At 31.5% G+C, this 20,555-nt stretch overlaps 1 protein-coding gene across 1 annotated transcript in view; it reads right to left on the bottom strand.

Moving 5' to 3' along the window:
- Positions 1-20,158, bottom strand: part of Fili (Fish-lips) — a 233,661-nt gene extending 213,503 nt beyond the window's left edge. The window contains exons 1-2 of the mRNA XM_014230280.3: positions 19,351-20,158; positions 18,199-18,927 (exon numbers count right to left, since the gene is read on the bottom strand). The gene's annotated coding sequence lies outside the window, so the exon portion shown is untranslated. The remainder of the gene's footprint in view (positions 1-18,198; positions 18,928-19,350) is intronic.
- Positions 20,159-20,555: the final 397 nt, after the last annotated feature.

The following is a 20,555-nucleotide window of genomic DNA, read 5'->3' as shown; positions in this document are numbered from 1 at the left end:
TAGACTGATTCCATCATTGTCTCACTGCTACAAATTGATTTTGGTGTTTGGTTGCCTCCTACGTATGTACCATAAATGCGAAACAAAGTGGTAAATAAATAGGCTTAACGGCAGATGGCACTTTTGTCATATTTCATATTCCTTATGGAAGTACTATATTATATGGAGAAGTCGAAGAAAAGATTAATATAACGCCACTCGCCATCAAGTTCACAATAACGAAATTAGTCATGTGTTCAAGCGGACCAGGCTTTAAGGATGGCTTTAAAGACAAAAGTTTTCCTTATTTGTTCACTTGCTTACCTTTAAGGATTCTGTCACACAATATGCTATCTACAATAGTTAAGACGCAAAAGCAACACACAAACTAACGGTAAACGAATTCTACAAAAATCTGGAGCAAATTCATACGCTGACAGTCATATGCAAATAGAGCTTCTAAGAAATCTACCACTTCACGATAAAATGTTATGTATTTATTTTTAGTAAGTAGATGTTTGGGTCAGGGCAAATGCTAAGAAACCTCTTACAGAACACTTAAAATTTAAATGAAGACAAGTCACGGTGGGGTCGAGTGCTGAACTTTGGCTGCTAAGCAGCGGAAGACGTCGTCAGCTGAATGGAGGAAAACACATAAGAAGATTTATATATATAAGTAATGTATATAAATATGTGCTATGATATATGTAAATATAGATCGTCCATATGTATGTATTTCCGCCAGCAGTCTGAGTGTTTATCTGTCTGCGGCGGCGTGGAATATGCTAAGCGTTGGCTGTTACTCGGGGTGTTTGGGCTGCTGGTGGGTAGAAGAGTTTACGAAAGGTTGCAGGCTGTTGGTACTCGAGTTAAGAGTAGCCACCTATGTGTTAATACATATGTATGACTGTGAGTATGAGTGTGCGTTTGTAGCACAGTGTTGGGAATGCAAGCGGTCGCCTGAAAGTAGTTCAAGTGTGGTGAAAGTAATTAGTGAACATTTTTTTCCATTGAAGTAGTCGCCGAGAAGGTGTAAATACATAACTATACGCATACATATATGTGTAAGTGTATATGAAAACTAAACAGTAGGCGTAACACTTGTAATGCAGCACATGCACTGTGTTGCATGCCACACATACACACAGAGATACGTATAAGCTGTTTACTTTACTAATTCTTCAATTGCTGTTGCACGTTTTGCTTTGACTCTTCAAGTTGGCGTTTTTGTTGCACGCGTGTGACTTTGCTACCTCTGTTGTTGTTTGTGCTTGCGTTTATTTTACTTTTTTTCAGATTGTTGTGGTTACTTGCCACTTGAACGCTGCTGTGGTGTTTTGCGTTTAAAAGCGCATAATTAGTTGGCTGCCTGTTGGTGGCAACAAAAACAAACAAAAGGCAGCGCCATTTGTGGCACGATTAACGGTCTATTTGTGGCGTAAATAGATCAAAGTGAATCGAATGTTTTTTCGCTGACTTCAAATTGCGGTTAATTCAAAAATTATTTAACTCACTATTTCCACGCTGTAAATAAACAAACTCGTAATGGATATTGAAACTCGATTTGTTTTCGTTTCATGGTATACAAGTAAACAGGATTGACTTTATGGAATTATTTTTCATATATAATATATATTTCATCAGACGAAGCATATTTTCTCAACCCCAACTATGGATGATATCACAACAAAAAAGTACTTGTCACTTGCCAGTTGTCAGCAATAATCACTTTCGAAAGTTATTCTATAGCGTTTAAAAATAATGCTAACTGTCAAATCAACTTTTCTCTCTAATTAACAGTAACTACAAGAGTAGACGGCATTTGGACCCGTTTTTCACTGGGGTCTATTACGAATTGTAATATACAGTGGATCACAGCTTATTTGATACAGCAGTCGATATAAATTTCGAATCCCAATATTTTTTAAACTGAAAGGAATATTGAAAAAATTTAAACGCTATATTTTAGAGTAAAGAATTTCATATATATAATGTACTTCATTTATTTAAAAAATATTTTATTTTCAACTATATGTACATAAAATTAAAATTACTGCTAAATTTCAGGTCACAGCTTATTTGATACAGATATTTTTCCATCACGAGGCGCCAGCTTGTCGCACCGCATAACTGTATTTTATTTTGCCATGCATATTGGCGTCGTTTATGATTAGTTTTAAATATTTTTTAGTGTGTTATAATAAACCATGGAGACAGCAAGTGCGTTTATATAAAAATGGGTCGTCGTACAACAATTGAGCAGCGTGAACTGGTCATAAACAAATTTAAAAACGGTAAATCGGTTCGACAAATTGGTGAAATTGTGAACCTTAGTGCCTCCACTGTACAGCACATCATTGAGCGATATTTACATGAAAATCGAGTGGAAAGTAAAGGCAGAAGTGCGCCAAACAAAATTTTTAGTGCTTCCGAAGAGCGCTATATTGTTCGAAAAATCAAGGTAAACCCCAAACTATCAGCTCCAAAATTGGTTGTGGATGTTCATCAGGAATTAGGAAAATCATGTAGTGCTGAAACTATCCGCCGCGTACTCCGCGAACATGATTTTAATGGTCGAGTTGCTCGTAAGAAACCATTTATTAGTAAAAAAAACCAAATATGTCGACTAAAGTTCGCTCAGGAACATGTTTGTAAGACCCATGATTTTTGGAACACGGTTATATTTTCAGACGAGTCGAAATTCAATATTTTTGGGTCCGACGGCATGTCTTACGTTTGGCGAAAAAAGAATAGAGAGCTAAATAAGGAGAACCTAAGAGCTACAGTGAAACATGGCGGTGGAAGTGTGATGGTTTGGGGTTGTATGTCCTCAGCCGGTGTAGGAAATTTGGAGTTTATTGAAGGGACAATGGACAAAAATATGTACCTTAATATCCTGAGAAGTAATTTGCTGCAAAGTGCCGAGAATCTTGGTATAAAAGAAAAATTCCGCTTTTATCAAGATAACGACCCAAAACACAAAGCAGCAGTCGTTCAATCCTGGCTCATATGGAACTGTCCCCATTTGATGACACCCCCGGCACAGTCACCTGATATGAATGTTATTGAAAATTTGTGGGCTTTATTAGACAAAAACATTCGAAGCCACAAAATTTCGAACAAAGAGGAATTGAAAAGGGCGCTACTAGAGGAATGGCAGAAAATTACCCTAGAAACCACACAAAAGTTGGTCCATTCAATGCCAACCAGGATCCAGGCTCTTGTTAAGGCGAAAGGCTTTCACACAAAATATTAAGAATTTAAGATTGAAAGTGATTTGTTTTTGTTATTTTAGAAAGAATTGAACTGTATCAAATAAGCTGTGACCTGAAATTTAGCAGTAATTTTAATTTTATATACATATATTTGAAAATAAAATATTTTTTAAATAAATGAAGGACATTATATATATGAAATTCTTTACTCTAAAATATAGCGTTTAAATTTTTTCAAAATTCCTTTCAGTTTAGAAAATATTGGGATTCGAAATTTATATCGACTGCTGTATCAAATAAGCTGGGACTCACTGTACTTAGATTATAACGTAATATTTATATTCTGTGCAGCTTTTTATGGGGCCCGGTGGCAAGGCTGTCTTCTTGAATATTTGCCTTTAGTAAATCTCATGAGATAATAATGCTCGCCTATCTAATCTCCATTCAGAATATGTATTTATCCTTGATTTATTGCGCTTTGAAATCGCTCTTTAAATTGATATCGGACCACTATTATATTATAATATATAGCTGCCATAATTGAATGATCGAAACCAAGTTCTTGTATGGAAACTTCTTTACTTGGGTTTCCCAGCTTTGGTACAACCGAAGTTGACGTGCTTTCTTGTGTAAGTATATATTATTTAAACCTACTGCTTATCAACCCCCTGAGATCCGCTTTTTGCGTCCGCACAGTTTTAACATACACATATACCATGTACATCGTATACATATATATACACCATTTGCTTATCAACAAATGTAACTGCCACAAAAATTACGTGTGTTGCATGCAAAGTGCCGTTTCAGACAGGGATGCAAAAGAGTCTGATGTTTTTCAAATTTTCTTTTGGTGTCGCTCTGGGCATTCACACGGTCAAAAAGAGTCCAGCAACTCGAGTCTAGTTTTTCTGCATTCCTTTTCACAAAATGTTCGTAAATATTTGTGCGGTTCGACTGCGCAACACCGCGCAACACTGCATGCTGCGTATTTCATTTGTATGTTGAGATGATGGTCACACATTTTGCTTGCAATGAATTACCATGAATATGGTAGAACAATATGCATAATACAAGTACCTACCCGCTAAATAGTTTCAAAAAAATACTAAAAACGGGAATTCCCTAATCCACAAGAATGTATTGAATATCCGCTATTAATATTTTCAAGGCCAAATTTATAATAGGAATTTCCTAATCTTTAAGTATTAAAAACTCATAATTTCTTTACTCCATATTAAAAATTCATAATTTCTTTACTCCATAATCTATATCTTAATTTTCTCCTTATTTACAATTTGTCATAATATTTCTATTATTCTATGCATACGTATTTGCATATTACATACAAAAATAGATAACAGAACTCAAATTTGCGATCGAATTCATTTGAAACCGAGCGCTCTTGCAACCATTCAAAGGATTTGAAAGTGAAAAGGAATGCTGAAAAGGGTAGCAGCGAGCTGTTACGAAAAAGAACACAAAGCGTGCCACCCGAACACGAGTGGCACGGTCCCTTCGTCTTTCCTCGTCGTCCCCTCGCCCACAATAAACTGGAATGAGACTCTTTTGCGTCCCTGTCTGAAACGGCACATACGAGCGTATATTGTTGCCTTACATATTTACATTAGGGTGGAGTGATAAAAATTTTTTTTTACTTAGCCTGAGGGCAAAATCTGTAGATTATAAAAAAAGAAAATTTTTGGACAAAAAATCATTTAGAGGCGGCCCACTCAGTTTTAAGGTAAATTTCGAGTTAAAATTTTTTTTTTACAAGAAAAAATTATTTTTGGTTTAAACCCTTTACATTATAAAAAAAATTACCGAATGTGACGGTTTTTGACTCAAAATTTATTTTAACGCTTAGGGAAAGACTTTTTTTAAAACTCCAATAATGACCACGAAAAATTTTTTTAAGCTGATAACTTTTAATTGGCCAGAAAAAGGATTCTCCACAGCTTCTAGAACACTTATCAAAAACTTTTTACGAAATAAAAATTTTAGCTAAAAATTTACTTTTAAAAAATTAAAAAACAATTTTTTATTGTCCAAAAATTTTCTTTTTTTAATCTAAAAATTGTACCCTCAGGCTAAACAAAAACAAAAAACTTCACCCTAATTTACATAACTACGTATTTCGGAAACGCTTTGCTATTCTTGTTGCATATTTTTGTTGTTAGATTTTGTTGGCGTGGTAAATTTTATTGTTTTTGTTGTTGTTGTTATTGCTTTTGTATTTATTACTCCCATTATTTGTATTTGTTGTAATTTTATTGTTTGTTGCTGTCGGGTATGTTGTTGTTGCTGTAGCCATGTTGACAGTCATGTCATTTACGGTATGTTATGTGGCGTCAGTTATGCAAATATTTCGATGATTGCAATCAACTTATCATCGTCATCACTATATATACATACAGACATGTAAACATATTTGCAAACATCTGTACGTCTAATGATGTGCTTATAATACAGCATAGAAATGGTTTTTATCACATACATATTATATACAATATGTGCACACACATTCATACATACATATATACATATTTGCTGCATGCTTATAATGCAGCATAGAATGGCATTTATCACATACATATATATGCACACACATACATATGTTGTTGCAAGCAGATAAAGCATATTCACATACGCCAATGAATAGCCCAAAAATATTGAACAAATTGTAAATCAGTGTTGCACTAACATATATACACACAGATATATCCAAAAAATGTCTACCTAACATGTGTTCTTTTCTTTTGTACGTACATAAGTATATCTACACGTTTTAACATACAATATTCACACACTTTTCTCCCAGACTGTTCCATATTTTCCTGTACCTAAAAATATTTACTTACGAAATTTACTACCAATTTGCTAACAGTCAACGCATATTATTCAAGGGGGTTTTTAATCAATGCTGGAATATCAGTTTTCATTACTGAGTTAAAAAATATAGGATTCGGGCGACTTACTAGCTACTCTGTCCTCTGTACTTCAACACGTCGGCATTGCGTATGACGTAGCTTGACCGATTTCGTGTTCTCATATCATTTAAGGCCAATTTATAAAGGGGTAGATATATATATATATATATATACATATTTGCAAACATCTGTATGTCAAATGATGTGCTTATAATGCAGCATAGAATGGCATTTATCACATACATATATATATCACATACAAGTATATATATATATATATATAGACTTGTTATTCGCAAGGAGTGGCTAAATCTAAAAATTCTGCAAAATTGGTTAAGTGGCCTCTATGGTGAAATCTGAATGTAAAATCTGACAAAGCTATGGTTACCGATATTTCATTAGTAATTTCAGGTAGTTGATGTTGAGTCCAAAAGAATTATTTATATAAATATTGTATGTCTAATATATATATAAATGTGAGGTTTGTTCAAAAAGTATCGCGAATTCTGTATATATAAAGGGTTTATTTATTCATAAATAGCTATTTTGCCCTGTTCAAAGTAATCACCCCTAGCACTTATGCCCTCATCATCATAAAAAAATCTTCTCTTTCTATGTAGTATTTATCTCCTCAATCGTAGCTTCATCCTTTCATGGGTCTCTTCAGTTTTGGGAACAAAAAAGAGTCACAGGTGGCCGGTCCATTAATGTGTTGTATTTAGCCAAATACGAGTTTTGTTCAGAAAGTATCGTGAATTTTTAATTTTCGCGGCCTACGTGTATCGCATCTTTACCGATATCTACTCACCTAATAGCGTAAGTGCAATAAAGCTAGTTTTTAAACAAACTTCGTATATGTATTATAGCCAGATAAATCTACCGATTTTAGATTCTTACCTCTACTTCACGAATGCATTTAAAACAAAACGACCTCAAAAATTCTAAAATGGCGGATAATCAAACTCTCTTGCCGCGTGCATGTGTAGTTTAAAGATAAATCGTCCTCAAAAAACTACCTCATTGATAACTAAAAGAAAAATACATAAGATATTTCAAAACGTAACATATGCGGCAATTTTTTACCATCCTTAACCCAGGATATTTCATTAAGGTCCTTATTAAGGAGAATAAAAAAAATCTCAGTAAAATCCTGTAAACTCCATATAATTCTATTAAAAACGGCCAAGCGTTGCCTATAATTAGGCGCACAAGTATCTACAAAGTGATGCATAACTTATTTTTAAATGAAGTGACGCACCTTATAGAGCGATGACCAATGCTATTTATGCATTTTAAATTGTACAATATTTTGGAAATTTAAGAGCTACGCTATACTGAGAACAAGTAAATTACATTTTAAAATTACATATTTAATTTTTTCAAAATTAAATCGATAAAATGATGTGAAACATATTTTAACAAAAATAAATATTTATAGTGGATGGCAATATATACCAAAGATGTGAATTTTTTTTAAATAGTTTCAAAGAGCACTCCCATGCTCTAACATTAAAATAATAAATTTTAATAATTTCATTAAAATAATAAATTTTAATGTATTATTTTTTCGCTTCCCGTTTTTTATTTTCTTTTCAGGGATTTGTTATTGCTTATAACTTAACTTATATTCGATAAACCTCAACATATACCATATTATTAGATAAGCCAAGACGTTATTTATTAAAAAAGTACTTCTTCCGGCTATTAACACCTAGCAACCGAAATTGACATTCCTTTTAATCACTTCCTCACAGCCAGTAACAATGCCATGTAAACGACGATGTCAGAATAAAAAATTAAAAAATAATAAAATCAATTTGGGAAATAGCACTCCTGTGGGTCTTTGAACTGTGCTACTGTCATTTGAAGATTCCGCCTAAAGATATAGCAACATATGCTCGTGTTGTAAGTACAAAGCAAGGTACGCACACCAATACGTGTACGTGTGTATGTATTAATGCATGCTTGCGCGTGTATAATAACTGCTGCCAACTATTTATGTGCTTTGCATACGAAAAATGCGCCTACAACTAACCACTGATAGTTAATAATTTATGGGGGCATTAGTTGTTGGCGTGATTTCCGATACAAATTTAATATTTATGGTTGCTTCAGTAAGTTTAACAACTTTTATGCATATATACTATGTAAAATGGATATATATAAATGAATGTAAGGAGCGAAAAAAATATTTAAAGTAGTGCGTTGTTAAACATATAATGCATATGCAATGTTTGTTATATAAAGATAATTAATTAAATTTTTTTTTTTTATTTTTTAGCCCGTCTTAATTAATTCTATTCATTGATATCAATTTAATTTTAATTTTTTTCAAATTTATATCATAATTGGTTTTTATTTTTAGTTAGCTTATTTTCCTCAAAGCTTTTAACTTATTATAAGCAGTTTTTTTTTGTTCGTAGTTTTTGATGCTGTTTTATATACATACATATATTTATAAATAATTTTTAAATTTTTTTACTTTTTCTGTAAATTATCAACATTTTGTATTTATATATTGTATTTGTTTTTTTCACTTTTACGAAAGTTTTCATTTATTTATTGTTTAATAGTTTATGTTATTGTTTTCTGTTTTATCTCTTTTCATCTTTCCTTAAATTGTATTATTTAATTTTTGTTTATATTTTATAGGTTTTTTTGTGTTTTATTTAAAACTTTTTTTTAATTTTGTTCAGAATTTTTTGATTAGGTTTTTATATATAAGATATAAAATTATTTTAATTTACTTTTTTTTTTAGGATAATGGTTTAATATATTAATTTAAGTTTTGGGATGTGTTATTTTTTTTTGGAATTTGTTGTAATTTTTTTAATTACGTACTTTTAATTTTTTTATTTTCATTTATATTTATTATTGAACTAAAAAATGTAGGATGTTTTTGTGTGATGAAATTGTTTGTGTTTTGTTAGCAAACGAAGCGCACATAAGCAGTCACTCTATATACATAGTTATGCATTTATGTTGTTTAGTATCAAAAAATTTGCTTATGTATTTGTCTAAATGGAGTTGCGAATCAAAATTGGCGAAAGGAAGTTTTTGTAAAAATATATTTATTACTAGAGCACACCGTCCACGCGCTGCTGTAGCTATTTGTGCTTAATTTGGAAGAGATCCGCGGGGTTATTCCTACACCGCAAATAACGTTTTCGTTTCTATTCATAAATAAACTTTTGCTGTATTGAATAGTTTATAATTAATGTATACCTTAGCAACAGCAATGCGTGGACGGGGTCCTCTAGTCTAGATCATTCTTAATATTTAACAATAACTGACAGTATCAAATGTGGCAAAAGGACCATTTCTCCTTTAAATTTTCCAGTCAAATGGTTGCTACGATAATATTTATTGTATTCTTTTTGATTACCAAACGTGTACCGTTGCATAATTGAAGTGAATTGAGATTACTTTTAATAAATTTCAACCGAAGATTATGTGATGTCATTCCAAGTATATCTAGGTCATTTATGTTTTTATTTGCATTCACAGTAGCGAATCATTTAAGATAGACGATTCTAAGCTATCTTTCCCACCAATTTTCAGTCAAATCGATTAAACCGTTTTGAGTTATAAATATTGTAACTAACACGACTCTCTTTTATATACTTATATAATATTACGAATTATTTATATAGGAGTAGGAACCATTCTCGTACTTCAAGCAATATTCTAAAAAAAGAATTAGCGAAATCGGTTCAGCTGTTCTCGAGATTTGCGCTTAGCAACACATTCAGTGATTCATTTTTATATTATACAATAGATTAATTATTAAAGATAATAAAACGATTTATCTTAACGCGGTTTGTTCGACAGATGTAATGACGTGAAAACTGATGCATTTTATGTAGCGTTCCGAAAGTAAAACAAAAGAAATAACATCGCGAAGCCAACCAAATTAAAAATCAGTACTAATTATCTTTAGATCTTAAATTTTTTGACTATTCAATTTGGTTGGTTTTGTTGTGTTTCGGAACGCAACATTAGATCCTCCAAAGCAAACACGCATACTGTTTTGACAGATACATAATTATGATTGAATTTGAACTTTGCAGCGATAATAAAGTGCAACTTGACTCTTTGAAGTTAGGAACACACCTACATTGCTTTGACAACAGTGAGTGCTTGTAATTTAATATGAAATTGTATAAGAGAAAAGGAAAGGGCTGTTTTAGGGTTTACCTGGAATTTATTCGAATTTTTCTCGCCGTAAAAGCCATCCTTGGACTTCAACGAACATTTTAAAAATGAATTGTTAAAATTGGTCCAGGCGTTGTTGAATTATGCCCTTACCAACACATTTTTCGATTAATTTTTGTATTATACAATAAATAATTGTATATCAATTTAATTTAAGATACATTATAGCCTCAGGCATAATATTGCTGGTTGTAAGTTATACATACATAAATATTTGTATGTATATGTGTTCATTCGCCTTTGCGCCGCTGAATCATTGACTTTTTATACAAGTATGTGCTTAAAAACTTTAATAAGCGCCCACAAAGTTGTTAGTAAACAAACGCTCGGAAAAATTATATTCACATACTTTCAGCAGTAGAAAACCGTAAATATTAGATGTATATGTATTTACACACATATGTACATATATTATTTATAAACAAATTTTTATGCAAAGTAAGTATATGAAAAGGAAATAAGCGTTGATAAGAACAGTAATGAAAATAAATAAGAAGCTTTTTTATGTGTATGGCAATCATGGTAGCCCCCTTAACAATTACCGCAGGTAAAATAGTAAAAAAGTAATAAAATGTAACCAACAAGGATATGTATTTTCTGCCGAAATCTTTTTAAAATGTGCACACGTATATGTATTAGTATATTTATTTGTATATAAATTTCATGTATTTACCTATATGAATGTATGCATATTTATATACATATATCTCTTATATATTTACTTATACAGTTAAAATATTTGTAACTGTGAAACTTATTGCAAACAAACTAGTTACCTATATCAGGCTGTATACCTAAATTAAATATACTTTTTTTATATATATTTCTATATCAATATTACATACATACATATTTACATTTTTTATGTATGTTATTCGGTGTGAAAATAAAATTCTAAATTGCTTCGATTTTAATATCAAACATTTCAGCTATCAGTATGCAGTACATGTGTTGTGGTCAACATCAACAATAGTGAATAACTGTAACTGCCAAGGAGCACGCCTGCATAAACTCGAGACTGGGCGGTAGACAAATAGTCGTTTGTCGAAATAAGTACGTTTTAAGAATGCATGAATACCAATGAATTTGTATAAATATGCACAAACATATATACACACACATATGTACTCCCATGTATTGTAGTATGTGCATTACTATTGAAATAGAGTCACAGCTGTTGTTTAATAGAATATTAACAGCAACAAAGTAGACCGCAGCACGTAGAAGACAAATAAATAATAAAAATAAATAAATTTCGTAGCAAAGAAAATGCACAACGACAACAACAAGTAAGCGCTAAAGCAAATTAAATTGTATGAAATTTCAAATGAAATGCCCGGAGAAGCTATTAAATATTTCATATTCTAGCTAAGGTGAGAAATTTGGAAATTTAATGGTTTTTTTGATATGAAGTGTGCTAAATGGGTAGATAAGTGAAATAAATCAATATCAAACATTTCAAGGAAATTCTTTTTTTATGCTTGAAATTGAATAAAAATAAAACAAATTTAAGTAATTAATTAATTAATTAATTTAAGCTTTAAATAAATTTTATCAAACAAAAGTTATTTACTACCAAATATGTATATCTATTTTTGTAGATACTTTATATTGTTTACTTTTAAATTTTTTTCTTGGAAAAACAATTTTAAATAAAATTATTTCATTTGTGCATTTAATTTGTTTTTAGTATTGAAACAATTTACAAAAAAAAAAATAATTAGATAGTAAACGTTTGATTTATATGACTTGACGAATTAGACAATACTAAATTCTGAAGTAAAAACAAATAGATATTGCATAGATGTAAAACATCATACTATAATATAAAATGGTAAAAATTATCAAAAAACATTATATAATATATATCAATAAAGGATGTTGCCTACATTTAGGCGATTTTACTTCCTGAACAAAACTGGCAATCAAGGGCAATTATTGAGCGAAACACTTGAAACAGTTGCTATCGAAATATATGTGCCTTGCATTGTGATTAGCTAGAAATCGTTTTTTTTTAGTAAACAATATATAACACTGGTCTACAGTGGTTTAGTTGCCCTGGTTATACCTGAGATCGATTATGGATATATTTTGGCCCACAGTTCATGAAAATATCAATGGTTTTGTAAGATTTTATCTTGTTTATTTTTAAATTTTTATTTTCATTTTACACCAAATAAATCAGAAAATATGAATCCAAATAACATATTGGTTTATTATGTCAGTTTTGTTTTAAAAAAATGAAGATACATTTAAGTAACCAGAGAGACAAATATCGAAAACATATGTCTCGATTAAATGCCTTTTATGAGCTTTTCCTTTATAATATTCCAGTTGGCATTGTCTTTTTAAGGATCAGCAATAATCTGCCATAATCAACCTTGATGCCATTTTTGCAACACTTTTAGATCGCTCTCTCTGTTTCGCATTATAAATTCCAAAACTATCCGAAAATTTATCCAGACGATTACGGATATAATCTATCAATTGAGTATCAAAAATATACTCTCAGAAGCTTAAAGTTTGCCAGCATATTTTGCACAATTTCTTCATATTTTGGTATTTAATTAGAAATTTTCAACTACGAACACAAAAATTTTCCAGATTCACTTTTTAGAACAGTCATAACTTTGATAAAATCAGTATCTTTCAGTAATTTTTGAATCATATACATATACCACCTTTCAGATTTTCCAACTAAGTTCGTAAATTTTCTACAAATGTCACCTTAACAATATCCTTTCATTAGCTAATTTTCAGAAAATAACTACGGAGTAGATGTTTCACCCTCCTATTTACATATATGGGCATGTGGCGACATCGTTGTTTCTGAGTAGTCCATGCGAATTACTTTTGAAACAAAAGTGAAATTTTCATCGAGTAAGACGGGAGATGTTGTATTTTAGTAAAACCTTAATGCTTTCCGCAAAATTCTTTCGGTGAGGAGCCTGAAGATGGAGATAATCTGATGTTTGTATGCTCGAAAAAGGTACGCAGAACCTTAATCACGAGTATAAAACTATTTACAATTATATATATATATATATATTTTATATACAAAACTTTTTTCACTTCTTAAATTTGCAGCATTTTTGGGTGCTTAAAATATTATATAACGCTTTTTTTTGAAGTTGGTGTTTTTAATTTTTACTCATATATTTATGATTATTATAAGTATGCAACATTTTATATATTTTGTTGAAAGTCATTTAGAACATATAATATTTCGAAAGCGCATTTAAATGGTAGAACTTTTACTTAAATTTAGAGTTAAATAATCATTATATATAATTTTCGGTGGAAATTCCCATTTAAAAAACATAATTTAACATTTAATTTTATAAATAAGTAGATAAAGTAGTAGAAGAGAATACCTAAATAATGAATACAACAAGTAAGAGCGAACGTAAAGAATTTAAAAGTTCGCCTAGGCATATGCAGTATGTTTTTAATATGACTACTACTAAAATTGTAAGCCTTCAGAAGTTATTTAACAACAAAATATGTTTAACCAATACAAATAATAAATGACTTTTAATTTTGATACAAAATAATCATATTAGGTATATTAACGCGTGTGTGCGGATGTTTCATTTGTAAGAATACTATTTATTAATAATTTTTTAAGCCATAAGAAGGCATCTGTATTACTATTAGGCATGTAGTAGCAATGTAATACCAAAAACATAAATAAGTAGATGCTATTTGCAAAAATATCGCTTTTCTCTTGCATTTTTAATAATAGAAAATAGAGCAAATGTAATTACAAGCCAATTACACAGATACACTTAGTGCTCACATGCTGAAGAGCACCATGACGAGGGATAGAAATAAAACGAATTTACCGCAAGCACAACAAAACAATAACAAATATTAGTTTACAACTATAATTTAATAATCAAGCAACATTAAAATTACTGAGCAATAAATATAAGCAGTTGGGAATAACATTAACAAAAATAACAACTAACCACAACCGTCAAGGCGAATGCGATTTGAAAAGACGCCAGCGCCCCAACAAGAGAAAAGGAATCTGCAGCGTACAGTGCGAATAATGAGAAAAGTAAAAACATAATAATAGCAACAACAACAGCAGCAATAATAACATAGGTTATGGCTGCGAATAATGATGCATTTACAAGAAAATCAGTAGAAGAGTAACAACAATAAATAAGGAAAACAGTGAAGGCGCGGTAGACACCGACAACAAAAGCAACAACAACTATAAAGCACGAGCTTTAAACTACTAAATGGCACAGTGGCTGTGCCACACACGCACACATACATACTTTTGCAGTTGCATGGAACATCGCTAATTTGCTGTTGCAGCTGCTTGAAGCGTAGTGCGCTTTTATTTGTATTTTGTGGCTGTAGTTGTTATTGTTGTTGTTGCTTGCAAATTACCCGTTTGGCTGTGCAAACACTCCTCGTCATCGACGCTGTCGTCGTCTGTCTGGCCATCAGCAATCACAAGTGATTTGGTTTCGAAAATTTCTGCTGTTAATGGTGCATTTTGATTGGCTGCTGTTTTTGTTGTTCTTGTTGTTGTAATGCAATTTGTTTTTTTTTGCCGCTGCTAACGCTGCTCATTTGCAGTTTTGCTTTTAATGTTGCTGCCGCTCTTGTGGTGGCATGTGCTTATTGTTGCCACTGTGTTGATAATATTATATTGTTGTTGTGTTGGTATGTTTTTTTTACACTTTGTTGTGTGTGATGCCGCGCGCGCATGCATTTAACATTTAATTAATTTTTCAACATAAAAGCAATAACAATAAAATATTATAATACAATATAACATCTGGAAATAGGCTTTGGAGGTCAGTGTGCCACTCTTTACATTTTTACATGGACTGTATGTCTCTGTAAGTATATTTGTAGTGTAAAAATGTGTTTGCTCGCTAGAGCTCTAACATAACCTGCCTCATAAATCAGCATAGTTAGCAGCTCATATAAAGACATATATAAGCACAAATAAATATTCTAATTTTGCCATGCACACATTTTGTTGTTGTATGCTTAAGATATTTTTGTAGTTGTTGCTGTGTGTTATTACATTATGCATCGCCGCTATTGGCAGCAGTGCAAAGCCGAACGTGTCTAATAGCACGGTGTGAAAATTCACGCCACTTCATTTACGTGGTTCTTTGAGTCTCGATTTTTATTGTTTTCACTTTTCTGCATTTATTTGCTTTAAAATTTAGTACTATAGAAATTTTTATGCTTAACCTCGTTCTTAATGCTCTTACTTATGAGTGAGGTGGCAAACAAATTACATATTGAGACAGGTGATTTATTCTTAGGAACATGTATATACATTAGCGTGGGTAAAAAAAAGCAATATATTTTTTTCGCTCAGAAAAATTGGTTCTTAGACACCTCCAAGAAAGAGTTTGACCCATAAAATTGAGTTAAAATGCATAAGAAAACACAAACTTTGTTTCAAAATAATCAAACTTCAACCGTTATTATTCTTAAAACGGTTAGGTTTACGAAAAAACATTTATATAGAGCATTCAATTTCTTACAAAAACAAGATATATTTTCAAAAAGTTGGAAACGAGATTTGAAGCTCATACTTCGAGAGTATTTTTCAGAGGTGTCTCGAAACTATTTTTGATAGTACCAAGCGAAACAAAAAATTTTCGTTTTTGACTTACCCTAATAAACATATATGCATGAGAGGAGAGGCATGTGCTCTTTTGTTATTTGACATTTTTTTTTCACATACCAAAACTATCATACAAGTATGTTTTTCCATACTCATGGTGTCTTCAATCATTAGTGTTCATTTGCTACTAAACGGCTAATTTACATTCTTAAAACCAATTCTATGGCTTAGCTATATCCAAAAGATGATGAAACAGAGTCGGTAACTAAATTTGAATTGATATATAGAGGTCATTTAATCTTGGAACAAGACATGAACACAATGACACGATATCGGCTTGTACCTCAAATTCGGCTTGGGTTCTACACGTATAGGAGCTTAATATTTTTTGATATACATATAGTACTAAGAATAGTTATAAGAAACCGGAATTTTAAATGCTAAAAAATTAAGTGATAAGGACTTCTGTGGTTCATATAATAACCACTTTAGGGATGTCAATTTTCACAGATCTCCTATGCGGAATGTTTATCGTGACTATAGGTAATGCCGAACCCTTTCAATATATTATCTTAATGTTATCATCACAAAAGCACAGCTGTTAAGATGAGGAGAAATTCAGTTTTCTTAAATTTGTAGAGGTGCTTAACATTGATTTTTATCATTGTTTGTATTTTTTACATTATATATATTTTTTAAAATATTGATAGTTCTCTATGTTTGGGTATGGCTCCTTCGTGGAAGTAGAATAGTTATTGGTTGTTAAATTCTTTGAAAACCAGGATGTTTTGTAGCTACTGCACCGAAAACACTAATGGCTAAAAGATTTTTCAAATTTACTCGACATACATATTGATACATTCTATATATAGAGAACAGTTTAGATGTGGTCTTTGTTATAGGCATCAATTTGGACTACGGCTGTTTGAACCTTCTTAAAATAAAAGTCTAAACTAATAGTTGATAATGTGATCTTATTACCACTTTTGTCAAATTGAATAATATACAAGTACATAGGAGTAAGGGTTACTCAAAAATAACTACTTCAAAGAAGTAGCCAGTTTTCCAAATGTTGACTGATGCGACTTAGTAACATTGTTGACATTAATCTTTTTAGATTTATTCCCAGAAATATGAAGTAATCAGAATCGCCTTCCGACTACCAAATCACAGTAGTATTTTCCAAGCGGAGATCTCAACAATTAAAGAAAGCCTTTCTGTTATGACAAAGAGGGTGCTTACAACAAGAAATATGTAGTCTCTTAGGGGTTCATCGTAGATAGTGAAAGATCTATTGGTGGATTTAACATCCTATTTCACGATAAACCTGCAATAGCTTCTTGGACACAGTGATGTTCCTGGTAACTGTGAAGCAGATGAACTAGCCAGAGCAAGCCCCACCATACAATTTACACCGGTAAAGAATTAATATATATAATCGTCCTTACGCCTCTGTCCGATTGAAGTTATTGTACCGACAAACATGTTATAATATTATATATATGTTAGATATAGCTGAGTTTCGATGGAAACAATCCGTCACTTGTTCAACATGTCCCTGTTTTATTGACAGATATGCCAGCAGACTGGAGATATCATACAACATTTACTGTAGAAGCTTCTAAAAGGTAGATGAAGGAAATACCGTAAAACATGCTCATTCAAATAGAAGCAAGTCTCGGAATAAATCTTTTTGCATTGATGAACTTCAACAAGCGCCCAGCGCATTACTAAATATGTTTTATAACTGTTTTAGTAGCGCTTGTTTGCGCTAGTAAAACGGATAAAACTATACAGGTTATAAGCCAATATATTCAAAAGTGAATATTTCAACTTTTACAACAAATGTATAATGTTGAAAGAAGCTGAGTTGCAGATAGTTTTCACACATGTTGCAACTTGCAACCAAAAATTAGTACGAGTTTTTAAGGCTTAAACTGTTGCAACAATTCTAAGCTCTCTATATCTGTCTGACGAGACTGTTACAAGTATGAAAATCATTTATAACTATGTTTCATAAATCGATATTAAATTAATTTCATTGTACTTATTATTGGTATTAAAATTTTAATATTTACAACTCTCTTTCGAATGTTTAATTATTACAAAATTTCTCTGTGCTCATTTGCAGTTTCAACCGGCATAGTTATTTTTAACCCGCATAAGCAATTATGCTTTTAAATTTACAAAATTATACTACTTTGTAATTAAATCCCACCCTACAAGAGAAAATAAATGGCAAGATAATTACCTTTTAATTTGCGAAATTGATTTGCCACCGTCTGCTGGCTAATGCTTTGTGGTTGATTGGTTGTTTTGTTGTTACACGGCTTTTGCAGTCATTGTTGTTGTTTTAACTTAATGTCTCACTAGATTGGATTTTCCTTACGCCTTTTGGCGCATTTGCCTGGCCTTTTTAATCATTTACGAATTTATAATTTACTTTATTGTTTTTGTTTTCTTATATTCATTATAACTCTGTGTATGCCTTGTAATTAAACAATCCATTTAAGTTGATGCACCTGACATTGACGGGTATTTATGTGTATATTAACCACAATGTATATACATATGTCGGTTTGTAGTTGGCCTGTGTATTTTGGTGTTTTCTTGTATTTGTTTGCTTTTGCAAACGGTAGTCAAGGGAGACAAGTAAATGTGCTAGGGCGCGCGGATCAATTTATGCTTATTTGTTTTTGTTGTAACTTTTTGCTGTGATTGACTAGCAGCTCACTGACTTTGACATTTCAATGACTCTGCTTGATCGGCTTTTTAATTCCATTTATTTTTAACTTATTTTGAGCCTGTCCTTTTTTGCTGTTTTTAATATAACTTGTGGTATTTCTCAAGTTTTCATTGTTGTTTCACATTTTCACTTATTTTTAATTTTTTTATTCTATATTTTTTGCTTCTTTTCCGTGTTGTAATGTTTGGTTTGGTAAGTGGTTTTTATTTAATCACAATAAAGAAATGTTAAAAACTAAAATCAATTCAAGTTAAATAAAACTCACAGTAAATTTATAAATTCATATATAAATTCATTGCTATTTTTTTTTAATTAATAAAAAAAGTGTTTTGTTTCAGCGCTTTATCTTCACACACTTGAGTTTACCATCTCACAACAGATGTGTAAATTTTATATCAATTTTGTTGTATTGTTGTTGTTAGTTTTCCAAAATGTAACAATTAATTAATTAAAACAGAGTCTTGTGCTAAGCAATCATTTTGCTTGCAGTTTTTATATCACTAAAATTTGTATTATAACAAAATCAATAAGTAACTTATAAGCTTAACAGTTACTTTGTCCTTGCCGTACGTGGGTTAGAATGTTTTAATTATTATTAAATTTAAATTTTTCTAACGAACCAAGATTTTAAAACAATTAAAAACTTAAGAAACTCACTTTTTTAGCAACTTGCAGCTTCCACAATCAACATTTTGCATTAACTTGCAACTGCAACTTCTGACAACGCTTATCAGCACCAAAAGCCTCATTCACTATAGCATAAGTTACTGTTATAGTGCAATTAACACTGAGGCACATTCGCGCTGCCGTTGTTAAGTCGTCAATCGCCAGCTGGACGCACTGACGCGCCGCGCCGCCGTCGACTGCAATGAACTTACGCTGAACCACACACACCAGATTGCATCATTTAAGATGTTCTTTAAATAAATATTATTGCTTGCAACCACACTCTCGATAGACGCCACACGCACTTTGACCGTTACTTATCAGCCAGCTCGCTGAACGACATGCACTTTTGGTTTCTTTGCTTTTCTTCTACACTCCACACGCGCTTATCAGTTTGTATTCACATTGGTTTTGTAATTGCCTTTTACCACACTAAATGCCACAATCAATTGCATTCATAGAAATAAATTTCAACTCTTCATTGATTAACTCTCTGCTTTTCGGTTGAGACTTCAATTTCAAACACACTCGGAAAATTCACTTTGTTTGCCCTGCAAAACATTTCACCGAGTCGTTTTCTTTTACTGCTTCATGTAATTTATTCACCTAACAACCGGGACGTACTTCTTTACGTTCACACGATTCGTTTACAACTGCCACATGCCACACATGGTAGCAGCCAAGTGCTGCACTAGCTTGACTCTGGCGACGACGGCAGCAGCAGCTCATCAACAGGAATGGTCGGCTGGTTGGTGTGCTCGTTCGTTGGCTCATCGGAAGTTCCAACGAGAATTCGTATGTTGATGATGTTATCGGCAATACTTTGGAGCTGAGAGAGAGCTGGCGAGAGATTTCATAAGGTAAGACGGTAAATTTGTAGCAGGCGAGAAAAATTTTTGTAGGTAGGTGATATAAAACTTTTACTGATATTTTTCAAACAATAATATTAAAAATAAAAAATATAAAAATTATTTTTGCTTCTTTATTGTATTAATTTGTAAGTTTATTTTAATATTATATTTTTACCTAAAAAAAAATTTTTTATATGTATATTAAATTAAAGAATTACATAATGAAAATAGATCTATTAATTAAAAAATATTTTTATTATTGAATAATAAAATACTTTACTAAAAGCATATAAAGATTTAAGACAATAAAACAAAATATAATGTTAATTTATATTTTTACTTAAA

This window comes from Bactrocera oleae, chromosome 4, assembly GCF_042242935.1.
Source record: "Bactrocera oleae isolate idBacOlea1 chromosome 4, idBacOlea1, whole genome shotgun sequence".
Taxonomy (NCBI): domain Eukaryota; kingdom Metazoa; phylum Arthropoda; class Insecta; order Diptera; family Tephritidae; genus Bactrocera; species Bactrocera oleae.
The sequence above is the reverse complement of the archived record's forward strand: the minus strand, read 5'-3'. Positions and strand labels throughout refer to the sequence as shown.